Source organism: Apodemus sylvaticus, chromosome 15 (assembly GCF_947179515.1).
Source record: "Apodemus sylvaticus chromosome 15, mApoSyl1.1, whole genome shotgun sequence".
NCBI lineage: Eukaryota > Metazoa > Chordata > Mammalia > Rodentia > Muridae > Apodemus > Apodemus sylvaticus.
In genome coordinates this window covers 4,336,706-4,352,339 of record NC_067486.1, presented here as the reverse complement: position 1 = coordinate 4,352,339, position 15,634 = coordinate 4,336,706, and positions in this window count along the sequence as shown.

Here is a 15,634-nt window from a genome sequence, read left to right as displayed (position 1 = left end):
CTTGCCAGGCGGTGGTGGTGCACGCCTGTAATCCCAGCACTTGGGAGGCAGAGGCAGGCAGATTTCCGAGTTCGAGGCCAGCCTGGTCTACAGAGTGAGTTCCAGGACAGCCAGGGCTACACAGAGAAAACCTGTCTCGAAGGAAACCAAAAAACAAATATCTTTTCTCTTCTTGATATCATATGCTATGCGAGGGGCCACAGTAAGGAAACTGCTGACATGATCGTTAGGGGAAAAGTGTGTTTTGTTTTGTGTTTTTTGGGTAAGGGAGCAAAAATATCCAGAGGCATCTGAAAGTGTCTAGAGAGACGGGTGGGGGTGGGGGGTGAGACGGCAGGGAAGACCAAGCACGGGGTTCACCAAGCACGGAGTTCACCAAGCACGGGGTTCACCGAGCACGGGCTTCACCAAGCACGGGGTTCACCGAGCACGGGCTTCACCGAGCACCGGGTTCACCGAGCACGGGGTTCACCATTCCTGCAGAATGCTGGCTTTTTTCTAACCACCACAAACCTTATAGTCTAGTCTGAGTTCATTTCTAAACAAATGGAGGACTGAGACCTAACAGGTATCTAAAAGAACTTCACCAATTTCTGCAAACACCAACTACAACTTAATCTGTATTCATTACCGGCTTCCTCCTGGATAGACTTATCCAAGAGGAAAGACTCACAGAGAAGATGGGCGTTCAGACTTCCCATGGCAGAGGCGTGAAGGGTGGACTTGGCTAACTGAGCTCTGCTTGGCTTTCACAGCCTGCGCTAGCCTGGCATACGACCATGCCTCAGTTTCTTGGTTTTGTTTTTGTTTGTTTTTGATACGGAGTCTCGTCTCAGGGTGGGCTCCCACTGTCTCTGTAGCTGAAGAAGATTTCGAGCTCCTGATCTTCCTGCCTCCACTTTTTACATGTGGGGATTACAGCCATGTGCGAGTCTAAGTCCACACAGTGCAGGAGCTCAGCCCCCCCATCCCATCCCCAGGCTAAGCTGGCACCCTGCCAACCAACCACATCTCCAGGCTCCTGCGCCTCACATGGATATTTTCTTTCGTCCATATGAGTGAGGTTCCTTACTCACATTGAAGTCAGTTCCTCTCAGAAGTGGTGAAATTTAACCAAAGAACCACTACACAGAGGGAAGCAGTTTTGGCAGGGGTGGTGCGGGCAAGGGTAAAGGGCACAGATAGCTAATAGCTACTATTGGTGTTCTTCTATTAGCCCAGTGTATTGAGGAGACAAAGACCTTCAGGGGTGTTGGTGTGAGTGAAGGCTGTGTGTGCAGGCGGGAAAGAATCCCTCCTCCCAGCCCCGCCTCCTCACATGTAAGGTTTCGATTCTTTTTTTTTTTTTTTTTTTTTTTTTCCTGAGACAGGGTTTCTCTGTATAGCCCCGGCTGTCCTGGAACTCACTCTTGTAGACCAGGCTGGCCTCGAACTCAGAAATTTGCCTGCCTCTGCCTCTCAGAGTGCTGGGATTACAGGCGTGCACCACTAGGGTTTCTATTCTTAACTGTCCTGTTAACATTTCTAAGGCAGCAGAGCCAAGGCTCAGAGCAGAGCCAGGAACTGAAACCAAAGCCTCTCAGACTTTAGAGCTCTGCCCTCACAGCCTCAGCTCCTAGAAAGCGGAACAGGAAAGCCTTGGCTGCCGGGAAAGCTGGTTTAAGTGCTGGTTTCTTGGGCCACCCCACCCATCTATGACTTCCTGGAGACCAGCCGAAGCCAGGGCCACCGCACAGAGGCCTTCCAGAGGCACCGAAGGAAATGAAATGGGGCAAATCCGTCCAACCTGGGAGCCAGTAGCCTTCCCTGATGAGTGTCAAGGAATACCACTCGAAACCACAGCTAAAAAGCCACACATCTGCAGAGATAATATATCCTCCTTCAGACTGCTCACACATACCACCCTTCAAGCCTTTGGCATAGGGAAGATCTGAAAGCACAGCTCACACCCTGGGACAAATGTCTGAGATGCCTACGTAACATATCAAAGGGAACCTGGCTCCCAGATTTCCCCAGAATCCCTCAGCCCCACCTGTTACTTGGTCTGCATGCCCTGCCCTCTACCCCAGACTTTTCTAGTCCAGGGGACTGGGCTGCCCTTCCCGAGAGAATCCAAGCACTTTGGTTACCACTCTTTTTGAGGACATCCTGGCTCCCTTCTCTCTCCTCTCCCTTCCTGTCCTCCTTCTGCTCACAAGGCTCTGGCCTCTGACTATGCCGTCCCTTTTATCTATAATAAACCTTCTTCTGCAGGGCATTGTGGAGCAGACATTCAATCCCTGTCCTCCGAAGGCAGAGGCAGGCAGATCTCTGCAAGTTTGAGAACAGCCTGGTCTACAGAGTGAGTTCTAAGACAGCCAGGGCTACACAGAGAAACCCTGTCTCAATATAATAATAATAATAATAATAATAATAAACCAGCCTCCTCCTCTACCATATATAGGAGCAATCACATCCTTTCCTTTTTTTGGTTCTTCTTACATCCATACTGTGCTTACTTGAGGTCAGAAGATTTGTAACCCTGAGTTTCAGCCTGTTGATGCTGGGTTTAAAACCAAGGAAACTCACTTCCAGGAGCCATGGGAACAATTTCATTCATAAAAGGAAAGTCAAAGAAAATCAAGACAACAAATGCAGAAGCGTCTTAAGTTTTAAGTTTCATTTAATCTTTTTGGATGTATTGTAAACTATGCTCTTTAAACAATGTAACTTAGAAAGTCACAGGGTCCACATATAAGATGTGACTCACCCTTGAGAAGCCCATCCCCCACACAGTATCTGGGAAAGAGGCACTTTCCCAGAGTGCCTCTCTTTGTGTCAACCCTCCTAATGTGCTTAATCTGTGCGATAAACTGCAACTCAGTCTGCTTCATACTGCTTGTCCTGAAGTTCTTCTCTGCAGTGAGGGCAAGCCTCTGTGGTTTCACCTCTGAGGGGAACTCAGGATGCTGAAGGTGGCAGTCCCCTCACCCCCCGGGGGAGGAGGGGAGTCCTCGCCCTTTGCCTCTGACAACTCAGCCAAAGGAGACCAATGAATATTCAAGACAAGCACTGTTAAAAAAGAGGCTGTGTTGCCCGCTGCCGCCACCACCCAGCCAGGGATGCCCATCCCGTAAAACAGAAACCAGGAACTACATCTGTGCTTTCTTCAGAGTCTATCTGAGAAATCACAGTGACACCTGCCTGCCCTTTTTTTTTTTTTTTTAAATCACCTGAGCAATGGCGACAGAGCAATTCAAGGTTTGCCCTGTCCCTCTCCCCTGGCAGGTCAGATTCCCTGTCTTTCTCAACATCAGCCTCTGCCCTGACCACCGCACCACTGGGAGCAGCATCAGGGGTGAGGGTGGTGTTGCACACACCAAATCCACTGAGTCTTACATTCCTTCCCAGCCACCAATATGGATCACATCTAGATCTAAGATTAATGAAGAGTAAATCATTAACCAGTCATCCAAGCTAAGATGCTTTCACAGTGTGCAAATGGATGCTTATCTACATCAATATAACAGGTCCACAGACCTTAGCACAACCGACATCATGCTAGAGGCACCATTCCTACGTTAAAACTCAGCACATGGCCCCAACACTTGCCAAAACAGAAACAAAGACCTAATTCATCAAAGACCAGACAGACAGACAAAGAGAAAAGGCAGTTTACTGGGCTGGTTTTACAGAGACAGGTTGCAGGTAATCACAATGAACCACAGAGTAAGAAGCAGCCAGAAGATTAGAACAGATTTCTGGAGTTAGTTTGAGTCTAAGCAGAGCAATTCAATCAGAAGCCAAGAGAAGCCAGTTTGAATCATTCAGCTTGGAGAGAGGCGTTTGAGCCAGAACAGCTGAGTTGAACCAGCCAGCCAGAGTTCAGGAAGAACTAGGAAGGGAGAGTGTGGAGAGCCTTTGGGGGCCGCTTGGCAGGACCCTGACATTGGCCAAGGACAAGGAAATGGGCTTCTGGCAGGAATCAGACATTAGGGCATGACAGGGAAGTAAGTTCAGGCAGGAATCTAATTTTAGGCTATAACAGGGAAGTAAGGTCAGGCAGGAGTCTTAATCTTAGGGTGGAACAAAAGAAGGCTTCAGGCAAAAACCTGATTTTAGCCAAGGACAAGGAAGTGGGCTCAGATATTTTAGTCCTCCTGACAAGCCCTTGGAAACAACTGTCACGGAGTGATCACGGACTCTGCTTAACCGCCTTGCTTGTTCCTCCTCAGACTGCTCGCCCTTAATACTTTCATGTAATTAAAGTGGTATAAAAGCGGATTGGGAAAAAAATAAACCTGCCCTCAGTCTCAGAACTGGCTGGGGTCATGCTACAATGTTGTCTGATTGTCCTTTTTCTTTTTAATCCTCACTCCTGTGCTGGAACCTGTTGACTGACTGAGCTGGCTCGGTCAGATGGCGCCTCAACGTCGGAGCTCCAGTAAGTGGGGTACAGTGAAGGACACTGCAGGAATTGGAAGCGCTCTCAAAGGGAAGTAAAAGATGACTTAGGCCAGTGGTGAATGAACCTTGTAGAAGAGCAAGGTCACAGTAAAATGTGTTTTGTGTATGTGTTTAGAGTTATGCTAAAGGTTAGAGAAGCAAAGATAATTCTCATAGGTGCCTTTAGTCTTTGGACCCTGACTAGAGACAGTTTACACCCTAGACGTGAGAGAATGGGCTAGAGAAAAGCAGTCTTCCCGGCTTTGGCGAAAGAGAAGGAAAATGAGCGTAAGCTGTGTCAGAGCTCTTCTAGGGACAGGAGGTGGGGAGACTTCCTGCCTCCTCTGGCTCCTACTGAAGGAATGCTTGCTTCTGGGTCCCTTAGGTAGGAAATCTGGGCCCCTTCAGAATGTCTGCTTCTCTTCCCTCTCTGTCTACTGTCTGTCCTTGGGACTCCAGTCTGTCCATGTCTGTCAAAACTGTTTTATGTCTGTGTTTTCGTTTTGCTTCATTGCTTAAATGTTGTTCTGTGTTTCATGTTCGAAAATGGTACAGCCGGGCGGTGGTGGCACACACCTGCAGTCCCAGCACTCTGGGAGGCAGAGGCAGGCGGATTTCTGAGTTTGAGGCCAGCCTGGTCTATACAGTGAGTTCCAGGACAGCCAGGGCTATACAGAGAAACCCTGTCTCGAAAAACCAAAAAAAAAAAAGGGGGGGGTGCAGAAGCTTCTCGGCTTCTACGGTGAGGGAACCGGTGGTTGTTTTTCCTACAAAAATCTCCGTGACTGTGATGATTGGGCTCAGCAGGTAACAAGGTGCTCCTCTCTTGAAATTACAGCTAAGAAAATTAAGAATTTTGTCTGGTTTAAATAAGTAAATGAATGCAGCCACTTCATTTTTTGTTTCTGACTGGTTTTAAAAGTATAAATATGTTCTGCATGTCTTGGCTATAGGTTGGCTTATAGTTATTGGGTATAATTAAAAAATTTTAACTTTGGTAACAGAAAGTTGGCTTGAAACTGGTAACTCGGTTGGAGTCATTCAGAACAAAAACAGGTGGCAAAGTGAGTTCATGTTCCCAGGCCCCGGAACCAGCTCCTATCCTGCTTCTTCAGATGGTCCATGTTTGTCTTTTAACCAGTAAAGGACATGGAGAGGGAAGTTTTCCTTATCCTGTTATCTAACTAAGGCACACAAGTCCTAAACGTGCTGCCCGTCTTGTGGGCCGCTTGCCTGATCCTTTGCTCCTTTATGACTATAGACTTTAGGGCAGAGTCCGGGAGGGGGCCTGATACCAATGCTGCCTAAGGACCCTGAAACCTGCTGACCTGGATTCGGCCCAGTCACCTATGCTAACTTCCTTGTTTAATACTTGTGTCAAAATATGATTTGTTGCTGCAGCAGCCACCCGCTCTCCCTCGCTTTGTGTTCCCATCCCATAATAATGGTGCACAGTCCCCCACTGGGGACAGGGTCCAGATCCAGAACTGGCCGCCTCCCTGCACGCGCTGAGAATAAAGCGAGTTTTCTCAGCTTCCACCCCAAGCCCAACAGTCTTTATTGTCCCCTGTCTTTATGTCTCTGCACATTTCTCTCAGTTCTGCTCGTTGGAGAAAGGAATCTAAAGAGGAAAACAGCAATACTGTTGAGACACTGCTGAGGAGCTGAAGCTTCTGGGAGGGGTGGTGAACAGCTGGGGATATACTGAGCACTGGCTTTCTCTGGGCAAGAGTCATAGCCTCTTGTCAGGGACTAAATCCTTTTGGCTTGACCAGGGAAACCTAAAACCTCCACCTGTTCTCTCAGCCCTGTGGGAAGAAATTGACATCCCTGTCTGTATGCCCGTCTTAGCCCATGGCCACATCCAGGGATGAGGGCGTGGTGCCACTTGCCTTGCTGGGGGGGGCATATAGTCTTCTATCTCGGACCCCCTCTCCCCTCCACCTCCACTTTATCTCCTCCCAACACACTCATCCCCTCTGTCTTACTCCTTCCTCTGCTCCCCAGGACAATACCATGCTTCCTTGCCTCGACTCTGGGAGTGCCTCCTCTGGCCCCAAATGCAGGAGCAGCAATCTCATTGTGGGCAGTCTCCTGTGTGCACAGGAAGGTGGCTGTAGTTCCCAGGATGCAGGTGGGGGTTAGCCTCTTCTTCCCTCCACATGGCCAGAGTGGCTCTGACTAGGGCAAACTCCAGGAGGAATTTCCCGGGAACAGAGGCAGCCTCCATCAGCCCCTCAAGGGAGGCACCTGTGGTGAGACTGAGGCCTGAAGGTTCCCACTCTCCTTTCATGGGTTAAGTCTTCTTTTCAACCAATGATTTGTCATTCACAATAACTGTGACTCAGTAGAACGGAGGCTCCCGATATTTCCTAATACTGTGACCCTTTAATAGAATTCCTCATGCCATGGTGACCCCTCCCAACCCTAAAATTATTTTGTTGCTACTTTATAACTGTACTGTCATTAATATAAATTTCTGTGTTTTCTGAGGATTTTAGGTGTCATCTGTAAAACAGTTGTTCCCACTCCTACAGGTTTGTGACCCACAGGTTGAGAACCACTGCTGTAGAAGAAAAACAGACCAAAAGATTGACCCAAACTGAACCCTAAGCGGCAGCGCCCAGAGAGAGCAAGAAAAGAGCTCCCAGAGGGGAAGCCTGAGACATCAGGAGAGGAATGGACTGGACAAGGACCAGTGTGCTCATTGTAGACAAAAAGAACACTGGAAAAAATAATCGCCCAGATCAAGAGTGAAGAAGGATGCCCTGTCCTTCACTGGGGCAGAAACTGATAGGGTCAGGCAGGGCTCCATCCCACAGAGCACTCAGGAGCCCATGCTAACAGTATTAAAGATAGGAGGCAAATCTGTTAAAGCCCTGGTCAGTTGTCCCTGTCCCTAACTGGAAAAGCCCAGGCACTGGAACCTGCAAGAGGCCAGTGGATTGATTACCTATCCAAAAGCCTCGATTCTGTTTATGCCAATTAACCTTGTTTTGGGGCAGTTGCTGTTATAGCCATGCTAACAAAAGATGCTGATAAATTGACTTTGGGTCAGGAACTGTTCCTAACCACCCCCACACTCTGTAGTATTTGTTGGTTTTCATCAATACCTTCTAGATAGGAGGAAGCCTATCCTATTGTGGTTTGAATACGTTTGGCCCCTGTAGACTCAGGTGTTTGAATGTTTGGCCCACAGGGAATGACAGAGATGTGTCCTCGTTAGAAAAGGAGTGGCCTTGTTGGAGGAAGTGTGTCACTGTTGGGGGTGGGCTTTGAGGGCTGCTGCCCAGGGCAGATGAGACAGTCTCTTCGTCCCAGCTGCCTTCAGATCAGGAGGAACTCTTGGCTCCTCCAGTACCCAGTCTGCCTGCGGGATGATGATAATGGACTGAATCTCTGTAACTGTAAGCCAGCCCCATTTAAATGTTTGCCTTTGTAAGTGTGGCCTTGGTCACGTGTCTGTTCACGGCAAAGAGACCCTGACTGTTACGCCCAGATCGGGAGGTTCCCCACAGACCACCAGAGACCACAAGGAGTCCAACTCATATGCAAAGGCAAAGAGTCTTTATTCAAGTTTGAGCTTGGACCCTCCAACCTCTCAGGACAGTGGAAGGTGTGGAAGGTGCTGAGCTGGCACAAGCCTTGCCTGTTTATCATGGTAGCAGGGGGAGGGACTTCTCAGCCTGACAGTTAAATGATTGATTGGCATTTGCTTGGCTATTGCTTTGACGTTTGCTTCTATTGGCTGGTCATAATTTCAGCTTGGTATGAACCATGGTTGCTAACTTAATCAATCTGCTTTAGACATTAGGTACTTTCCCCTTAAGGGCTGATTGGTTGTCGCTAGGGGTGGAGTGGCTATTTGCCCAGGAATTGTAATTGTTACCAGGGTGACATGGCTCCAGGAACAAGTTGGGGTTTTTCCAGTGTCTGAGTTCATTCAGAGGGCAAGTTAATCAGAAAATGGAGTGTTTGAAAGCAAAATGGAGTTTGTAAGGTTAAGCTGGGCCCTTCACTGACTAAGATAAATATCCAAATTCAAACAGCCTCCGTGGTCACCAAGACAGCCCTCTAAGGGTTAATTCCTAGATTTGGATTGCCGCCTGAGTCTGCCCTCCAGATCCAGTCTGGAGACCTTGTATGGATAAAGTGGATCCTGACCCACAGTCTGGAGCCAGAATAGAAAGGTCTATACCCTGTGCTCATCACTGAAGGTTGCCAGTGTCTCCCCAGGGAGTGAAGGAGACAACAGAAGACAATGAATGGTGGATTTGTGAAAGCAACTTTCATTGTCCTGATGGAGTTATCATCTTCAGGGCTCCATCTGCTAACCTAGGCCTAGAGCTGGAAGCTTCTAGCTTAGCACAATCTAGTAATCTAGGCCTAGAATGTTTTGAGCCTCTGAGATTTACTGCTGAATAAGCTCACCCTTTCTTGTTCTTTCTGATCTCTGACTGGCTGGTTCAACTCAGCTGTTCTGGCTCTAACTCCTCTCCAGGCTGACTGATTCAATCTGGCTTTTCTCTTGGCTTCTGAATTGCTCTGCTTGGCCTCAAACTGAGTCTAGAAATCTTTCCTAATCTCCTGGCTCCTTCCCAGTCTCTTGCTCGTTCTGTCTTTACCTGTGTCTAGCTTGTTTCTCTTATCTGTCTCTGTAAAACTCTCCGGGTAACACTGCCTCCCTCCCTCTCAGCTCTACTACACCACTCTCCAGGAACCCTGTCTAGAGTTGGGAGTATCCTATCCAGTCAAATCTTTCTCTGACTCATCACTTTGTCTGCCACTCTATTAGGTATCACTTCCAAACATGGGTGCTTCTTTCTACAAATTAACTTTCCCTTCATTGTTCAGGATTAAAGGTGTGTACTAAGGGTGTGTCTGCATTCCAGCCAGAGAGATTAAAGGTGTATGGTAAGATTTGAGCCACACAACGACTAGAAACAACTTTTTGCAGTAAATAATACAATCAAATATTGCAACAGATCTAAATCTAGGTTTACTATCAGGTTCTCTGACCCCCTGAAGATAAAACTGATATGGGCCCCATAATTAGGGATGTCTTATTTTGTCTCTTTTGTCTTCCCATGGGAAAGGCCCAAAGTCCCATGAGCCAGGACTCTGGGTTTGGGAATTAAGAAAGACCAGGCCCCAGGAGCTCATGGCCAGTCTACCCACTTACAACCCAACACGCCCAGTACTTCTGTGCGTATTACATTCAGAGGCTGTGGGGGTTGGATGGTTCACTACTCTTAGATACGGAGCTCCATATAAGTAGTGCTATGCCAGCCCGACTGACAGCTCCCTGAGCTGCCAGGAACCAGGCAAACACCATTGTGATCAGTGGGCTGTAAAACCAAGTCTTCCCTGGAACACACTGATCCCTTTGTAGTCCCAGAAAACAATAACCTATGGTTATCTGTCCAATTGGCCCAAACTGGCCCATCTTGGTACCCTCAGGATATGAACCCCCTAAGGTGGCAAGATACCAAACTCCAATTTCCCCAGGAATTCCTTTAATAACCTCAGGTCCAGGAGTCAGTAGAAGCAGGCCCTCAGTGTCCAGGATGCTAGAAGGAGGATATCAGTTCCTTAACCATCCTGAAGCAGATATAGGTAAGCACTGCTGGCTGGGCCTAGACCCCAAGGCCCCCTAGCGTGTTGGGATTGAAACCAAGCAAAGGATAAGGCCCAGTTCCAATACTTTCAACTGTAAATGAGATCAATCATGTGTGCTCTCTGGAAACTAACCTTGCAATACAATCAAGTACAATGCAGTCTTAGGATTCAGAATAGAATGTACCCTCATTCCTCTCTACAAGGGCAAGTGCAGCTGGATTCTTACAAACTATCCAGTGCCTCTGTCAGTGTGACTAGGACAGGGCACAGGCCAGCCAGGGTCCACCCATTCTTTTACAAGGCACAATGAACCTCACTTACTTGATTCATTAAGGCGTGCTTGTTACGTGTGTATAATCACGCTCAAACATCGGTAAACTACACAGGTCTCATGCTATCTATAGCGGCTAATGTCAACTTGACCACATCAGGAATCAACTAAAACCCAAGCAGCTGGGCACACGTGTAAGGATGTTCATGATTGGATCATGAGGTGGGAATGCCCCCTAGATCTGGGCCACACCTTCTGGGGACAGCTTACGTTGAAGAACTCAGACACAAGCTTTTGCTTTGTCTGCTTGCCCTCACTCTCACTGGCACGGTTATCTGCCCTGCTGTGAAGGTGTTCCTTCAGTGTTACTACAACTTACTTCTTTGTGACTCCAGCATAGATCATCAAAGTCATCCAACTTCATGAAGAGAACAATTACCTGGAGCACAGACTCTGAACCACTCTAAGAAATCTCCTTTTGACAAACAGACTGGTCCTGTCAGTTCTGTCCACCCTAGAGGACCCTGACATCATCATCATCATCATTATTATTATTTTGATTTGGTTTGATATTTGAGTATGGTATATAGAAAACCTAATTGTTAGCAAAGCATTACAAGCTTAGAAAGGTGATTGTGCCAGCAGTGGTGGCACACACCTGTAATCCCAGCACTTGGGAGGCAGAGGCAGGCGGATTTCTGAGTTCGAGGCCAGCCTGGTCTACAGCATGAGTTCCAGGACAGCCAGGGCTACACAGAGAAACCCTGTCTTGAAAAAACCCCCCAAAAAAAGAAAAAAAGAAAAAAAAGAAAGATGATTGCATTTATCAGATGCAGTTTGGGCGTGCTCCTAAAAGCCTCCGTAGATAAGAAGGCTAAAGAGGGCTGGAGAGATGGCTCTGCAGTTAAGAACACTGACTGCTCTCCTGAATTCAAATCACAGAAACCCCATGGTGCCTCACAACCATCCAAAATGAGATCTGATGCCCTCTTCTGGGGTGTCTGAAGACAGCTACTTCATGAAGTACGGTGTACTTACATATAATAAATAAATAAATCTTTTTTTTTTTAATAGAAGAATGCTAAAGAATGGAAAGTCCTGTATATTTTAAGACAAATTCCTTGGGAGAGTCTTGTCTTTGCTCTATCACTCCAGACAAAGTCAGCTGGATGGCCTTGTCCTATCCTACTGTAAAGGTGAAATGGTTCAGCCCCTGCTGACTTGGCTTGGAGCCCCCACCATGATGTCAGGATTCAGCCTGCCAGGGTGTGGGGGAGGGGCTACTGGTCTCTCAGGATGGGACCTTTGAGAACTCTCTCTTTTGGCTTGGAAGAGCCTTTATGGAAGGTCCTCTGGGTAAGAGATAGTTTTCTCTTTGGGCTTGCAGGAACTACAGAGAAGCTGCTGGCAGGACACAGATTAGTATTATAGAAAATTGCTAAGGAACCTTCTTGGATTTGGAGAAGCTCAAAAGAAAGATCAGTTCGGTATAATAACCCAGATAGAAAGAGATTTTTTTTCTTTTTTCTTTTTTCTAAAAGGACTTATTTATTTATTATATGTAAGTAAGTACACTGTAGCTGTCTTCAGACACCCCAGAAGAGGGAATCCGATCTCATTACAGATGGTTGTGAGCTACCATGTGGTTGCTGGAATTTGAACTCAGGACCTCCAGAAGAGCAGTCAGTGCCCTTAACCGCTGAACCATCTCTCCAGCCCCAGAAAGAGATTTCTAAGGAGCTAGCAGGTTAGTGGTAGGATCAGGCTTGCAAATAGATATTTTGTATATAGTTAAGAAAATAGAGGCTGGAGAGATGGCTCAGAGGTTAAGAGCACTGACTGCTCTTCTAGAGGTCCTGAGTTCAATTCCCAGCAACCACACGGAGACTCAACAACTATTTGTGATGGGATCTGATGACCTCTTCTGGGGTGTCTGAAAACAACTATAGTGCATACATCATATATATCAAATAATAAAATAAAATCTAAAAAAAAAAGAATTGACTACTGACTCCGACCTCCACATGTATGCCATGGCACATATGTGTGTGTGTGTGTGTGTGTGTACATATTGTTAGACAATATGTGAAATGTAAACAATTAAAAAAAAAAATAAAGTTACCTCCATAAGCTAGCAGGTTTTTACCTCAACTCCTGCTTCCTGTGTCTTTTATATAAATATTAGTTAAATGTAAATGATAAATATTACATCTAATATCCCATGAATTCAGGCAGTCTGTGAGGCATCTCCAGAGCTGAGTGACAACAAGCCTGATGGTCCTCCGGAGTAGACGGAGAGAGCCAGGGCCTGAAAGTTGGCCTCTGATCTCCACACGTGGGTTGTGGCATACACACGTCTGCATATCACACATGTCCCATGCACACAATAATACATTTAATTAATTAAAAAACGTTAAGAGGGATGTCAGGACAGGTGAGAAGCCACGGTTCCTAATCTGATGTCTAAGAACCCAGCAAAGCAGTCAGTGGTTGTTGCGTTTGTGTGTGCCCAACCTGGGAGTAAAGGTTTAAAACACACAGCGCCCTGTCTTCAGGAAGCTTGAATCAGACAACTGCCAGGTTACAGACCCTCTGGCCGTCACTTTAAGAGAACCTTAGGCTGCTGGCCTCAAGAAATCAGGCTGTACCTCCCCTTAGAACAGAACCTTGTTAAAGGGCTGTGATCTTCCATCTTTCTCAAAAGACAAGAGCCTCCCTCTCTCTTGTAGTTGGGAATAAAGTCTAGTCTTCTCTGGGCATAGCACATAGGCTAGGTCCCTCTGCACTCCCCGCCCACCTACACATCTGGGGGAGGAATTTCCTTTATGTTTTGGAACTGAAGGGAGAGTCTCTCTCTTTATGACCCCATCATGGATGCCTGTGGTTTTAAACTCTCAGCTTTCCCAGTGTTTGCCACGGCCAATATTTTTCTCAACCTACTTTAATAAGGGTTCAACCTCCCCTCTAGCCCACCACTCACCAGAGGTAGTGACAAAGAAAGTTATTAGGATATGGAGGAAGAGGGCCTGTTTAGAAATAGCTCTTTGGGGAGGAGTCCAATCTTCATTGTTCTCAGTCCAGTCCACTAGCAGACACCAAACACGAATCAGCAGCTGCAGATCGGTCCACTCAGTAGACACCACACACACATCAGCAAGTGCCGAGGAAGCAACAAGAAGCCGCAGGAACCTCCTGAGAAGTTCTTTGGGGACTTTCTCTCTATGAAGTCACCACAAGTGAAGCGTAGTGATGCAATGTAAAGCAAACCAATACATGTGTGTTGTCAGCGAAGACTAGCAAGGTGGAACAAAGCAAACGATTGCTTGAGCTCCCACTGTCTTAAGGTCCTATTTATATGTCTGCTTCAACAAAACATCCTCTCACCTGTATCTGCTTCAGCAAAACATCCACTCACCTGTGTCTGCTTCAACAAAACATCCTCTCACCTGTGTCTGCTTCAGCAAAACATCCTCTCACCTGTGTCTGCTTCAGCAAAACATCATTTGACACAACTGACTTTCCAAAGAAACCAGAAGTTTCCACTTCAATGGCCACACCATTTTTGTTATGAGGAGCCCTCCGGAGATGACCACTCAGACGTGGGTTATAGCCAATTAGAAGTCTTTAATCCAGCTGGCTGGGACTATACTCAGGTATTCAGGTACACTAAGTGTCCTGAGCATGGGGCTTTTGAGGGCAGAACTTGCTTTCTAGCATCTTACTTGGCAGTTGTAGGGGGCACTTCACATAGCAAGCAATTTTACAGAAGCTAAGTTAGCTAGGTCACACCAACCTTGGGTTCCTGGAATAAAGTGGGGTGATTTTCCACAGGATTCTCCATGAAATTCTAGTTCACCCGAGTTGGTGTCAGCGAGAATACAACGTGAAGGGACCTCTGCACTGTCATTTTGTAAAGCTCCTCCATTTGGTTAGTTCCTAGAGCTAAACTTAGTTCCCAGAAGTAATTCCCAGATTCTCTCTCTCCCCACCCTTCAGATCACCAGTAACAGCCAGCCGTGAGGACTGTCTATCTTCCCTAGCTCCCCCTACCAATGCTAGCCAACGGGCTGAGGGAGATTTCCAGTCCTCTCCCTCTTCTGCTCTCTAACACCAGTGTGTTTGGAGGATGGCAAGCTCTGTCTCTTGCACTAGATATCTGCAGCCTTTTCCTAAACAGGGCTGCCACTGGGCCACCCATCCCTTTGCCTTTGTGCTGACCACGCAATGAGCTCTTCTAAAGGGTGACTTGCTTCCACTGAATCTATGGCATCCCCGTGCAGCAGGGACATCTTGAAGATGCAGGGGATCTGCACAACGTCCTGGACCACTCTAGAGGAAACACCAGTTTTCTGATCTTCGCACTGTGAAGGGACAGTTCCGTGGACAGGGGGGGGGGCAGAAGCCAGTGGGATGGAACTGTGCTTGGCTGCTGATCTTTTTGCAGGAGGACTTCCTTCCCAGAGTCTTACAGTCTAAACAACATGCGACTATGCACTGTGGGGGAAAGGAACTAAGCTGCACATGTAGTTCATTACCTTAAGTCACACACCCTGAAGAACTGGAGGCCCAGCAAACGGGCACACGCCTCCAGCTGAAGCACTCAGAAAGCTGAGGCAGGAGGACTAATGGATGAAAGCTAGCCTTGGCTACAGTATGCAATGCGATCTTAAAAACACAAAACAAGGCTGGAGAGATGGCTCAGTGGTTAAGAGCACTGACTGCTCTTCTAGAGGTCCTGAGTTCAATTCCCAGCAACCACATGGTGGTTTACAACCCTCTGTCAAGGGATCTGATGTCGTCTTTTGGTGTGTCTGAAGACAACTACAGTGTAGTCATATAAATAAAATAAATCTTTAAAAGAAAAAAGACAAAACAGCTAGCCTTGGCTACATAGTGTGACATGGTCTTAAAAAAAGACAAAACAGGGTCTCAAAGACATTTGTACACCTACATTTATTTATGACAAGACTATTCACAAGCCAACCTAAATGTCCATCAGGTTATATAACACCTGTTTATATAATATCAGGTTATATAACATGAGAAATATTTGCTGAATGTGCAGGACCCATGCTTACAAAAGAATTTTGGGATATGGCTCCACTTCCGCCCCTTCCCACTCTGCCGAGGGCAGTGGACATAAAGGTCAAAGGGTAACTGTGAGACTCAGATGCAAACATCACATAATGGGCTGACTCACACCCCAGCAGTTGACTGTGTTGCAGTAAATCTCCAACCTCAATAAGCACATGCAAGGAAAACACAACTCAATTAATATGAATATGAGCTACATACTCAGACTGGGCAGACCTGCCACTA